Here is a 3472-nt window from a genome sequence, read left to right on the forward strand (position 1 = left end):
CCAGCTGTGTCCTACATCGCCACAATTGAAACAGCTAACAGGGGTCCTTCGTGGCTCCTTGGAGTGTGCAGTGAGTGCAGCTTGTGTTTCCACCGCCTGGTACTCCATTTGTCGGTTCTCCTCATTCAGGAGTCTCATGATAACATACTGGACAGGATTTATACCTGCACTAGATGTGGGGTTGGCGAGTTCTGTGTCAAAGTGGACGATGAGTGCAGCATAGGATGGGGGAAGTTGGTGAATGATGACATTAATAATGTCAATCGGGATTATGGGAGAGCCAAGTTTGTCCAAGCGCCGAGCTGCGTTCTCGACCTTTGTAATCCATTGGCGCATATTTACATCTGGTTCATGAGGCATTGAGTGAAATTGGCGATGGAGCAACATAATTGTGCTGTGCCCTTCAGACTGGAAAATCGATTTGAGTTTGTTCCACGTCCCAGGTGCATCTTTGTTATTGCAGTGTGCCATGTATTTGTCCGATACGTTTAATAGAATTTCAGCAGCTGCCAGACAATGTTTCTTTTCCCAAGCCTTGACAGCCTTTGAGTTTGGACTGCCAGATGGCCGTTGGTTATCCCCTGACACAATGTCCCATAGATCCTGCTTGACCAGGTATGCTTCCATCCACATTGCCCAACTTGGGTAATTGTCATCAGCAAGTTTCTCAAATAGAGGAGTAGGCATGGGGAGGGTGGATAAAGGAAGCGGTACACCCTCTGAACCGGATGTATCCGAATCGTATGAGAATGAAAATGCAAATATAATCAGGAATAAGGGAAATTGAAATGAAATCCGCGTGCCTGTCTGAGGGCTTACAGTGGTAAGAAGGAATGATTTCCTAGTGCTACCTTCAGGACTTTGAAGGAGGAGTGGTTTGCCTACATGGACTTATTGCCTGCACGGACTTATTGTGAAAGGTTATCTTATGTCAGGGCACGGCCTAACCGGCTACCCTGACTCCCTATGCCAGAAGGGAGTTGCCGTAAGACGATCCGGAGTGATCCGAAGAATGCAGGTAATCTCGCTTAGCTCTCGCTTAGCTCCCGCTTCCTATCTTCCGTCCACATGTCACCCCTTTCCCACACCTTGCTTACGATTATCCGAATGAATAGCTATCTTTTCATGTCGTTATTCTATCGGTTATCTTCTATCTCGTTGTAGCCGCACTCTAGTGGGTAGCGGTACCCATGTATATAACTCCTATCTCCGCTGAGGGTGGCACCTCAGCGTTAACAACGACTAGGATTCTCGGGAACACCTTTATTGTCGTGAACTGACACGCAGTCCCTGACATCTTACTATTTTGGGGACAGTAACGTTCCGTTCCCCCGTTCGCCTCAGGCCTCAGTTAGTCCGTCTAAATATAAGCTTAAATGTGCTGTATATTCAATGGGGTAGAGGTAAAAGGCTACCGGGCCTTTACAACTACTCCGAGGTATATATATGTAATTTACATATCTCGGCACAAATAAATAAAGAAAGAACAGCATCACTATAATGGGAATTATAGCGATGCAACATAATATAAATATCACTATAATCGGAATTATAGTGAAGTAAGGTTAATCCCTTACATATTGCCTAGACCGATTTTTGCAAGTGATTGCCAACATGGACTTATTGCCTACACGGACTTATTGCCTACATGGACTTAAAGAGGGGGTGGGTATAGTGTGTGCCAGAAACCCAAGGAAGGCCATTAGAGCTCTTAGCCTGTCCACCATGAGGGTCAGGCCGGCTGGGCTCATAACCTATAGAAAACCATAGGAGTGAGGCCACAATGGGGCCGGGATTGGACCAGCTAACGATAGACCACTAGGATTAAAACATCGGTGCAAACATGTGTAAATACATGTATTGTGCTTGATTCCAACAGTATTTGCCCAGAATACAACGGGGCTGTGCACCTGCGTGCTATATTCTCTGTTCTGTCCCTCGTTTCTGCAGTATCCTGTACCAAGCACTGACATTTTATGGCAGAATTATTTAATCACTGCCTCATTGCAGATCACTCACTGGTTTTTTTCCCCCTAAGTCCCTCATTTTCTCTGCATGGTGTCAAAGCGCCCTCTGGCAAAGGTGAAGGAAGATGTTCAGCCTCTGGCTTTTTCACATTACAGCTGATCACATCATGTAGTACCTTTCACACTGACCCATGGCTGGCCCACAGCTCGTCCACTGGCTGGCCACTTGTCCTTTGCTTGGCGCTTCCATTGCTTGGCTGAGCTAGTGTTTGCAGTAGCACTGGTAGTATTTGCCTTCACTCATTGAAACACTTGTTCTAATTGTTGGAATTTGCATGTGGTCTTTTAGGGAAACCTAAAAGTTGGACATACTGGGAATTGAACTCCAGTCCTCTGGATTGCAAACTCAGCATGCACTGCCATTACACCATATGCCCTGTTAGGCTGAGGTGGTTATTTCAACACTAATTGCCCTGCCATAGTTGCACTTTTTCATCTACCTGTTGGACAAGGTCCTTGACCAACTCCTTGAAAAATTCCTGAGGGAGTGAAGGTCCATGTGGCACAGAGCTATTAACCAGACCTGCATCCTGGAAGTTGTTAAATTTCTTGGGATACAAGCGTACGCTGAGGCCAACTCACGTTGTTGATGTTGAGTCTTGCGGCGCTAAGATTTACTTTGTTTCCCTTTTTTGGATCAGTTGTTACTAAAGTCAGTGTGCATTGATAGCGCCTGACTATAAAACACCATTTTTTGGACCTTACGACTTTTCCTCAGTTCACGCATAGCGGACTGAGGTGAGTCTAAGTTTTCTCCTTCATTTATGTGTTTAACAACTTGTATCTAATATTCTTACACCAGCGACAACATCGCTAGGTGAATACTTCCTATATATTTCTAGTTCACACATAGCGGACTGAGCGACAACATCGCTAGTCCAACATTTCGTCTAATAGAAGTGAGTACCAGTGCTTGCAAGACTTTTGTCACGACCTGGCGTTCCCTGGAGTCAGACGACCTCCTCCCCGACCTTCTCCCACACCCAAACACTCCCTGCACACTCCGCTCACCACCTGTCACCCTCTAACCACTTCCCGCCACTTCTCCATGACCCCTCTTGTTATGGAAATGGGAATTTCCCATTTAGACTCTTATGGGTTCTGTATCACATGATTTGTATAGTAATTAAGTTTAACCAATCAACAATTAACCAAAAACCTGCTGTGCTAACTTCTGTTACACCACATGTCAAACCATCTGTGAAACCACCTGTAAACCATTATGTCCAACCCCCTTCCCTATTCCTGCGCCAGAACGGACGAAAATGGGCGCTTCCGGCCCCATTTTTGTAACACCTCTCCTAATTGTCATTGAACAACCTAGCGGCGCAGAGCACCGCGACCTTTTGTCCCATGTTTCACTGCACCCTGTTATCTCACGGAAAAGGTCACGTTTGACCTTCACTGTCTTAAATATGTGCTTCTTGTTTGTTTTCTTTCTTCTT

At 45.7% G+C, this 3472-nt stretch overlaps 1 non-coding gene across 1 annotated transcript; it reads right to left on the minus strand.

Annotated features, from left to right (window-relative positions):
• Positions 1–2330: 2330 nt before the first annotated feature.
• On the minus strand, positions 2331–2404 carry EI90DRAFT_t76. Its single transcript has one exon. It is a non-coding gene; the product is annotated as a tRNA-Ala (tRNA).
• Positions 2405–3472: the final 1068 nt, after the last annotated feature.

This window comes from Cantharellus anzutake (genome assembly GCF_015039405.1).
Source record: "Cantharellus anzutake strain C23 chromosome Unknown EI90scaffold_10, whole genome shotgun sequence".
Classification (NCBI taxonomy): domain Eukaryota; kingdom Fungi; phylum Basidiomycota; class Agaricomycetes; order Cantharellales; family Hydnaceae; genus Cantharellus; species Cantharellus anzutake.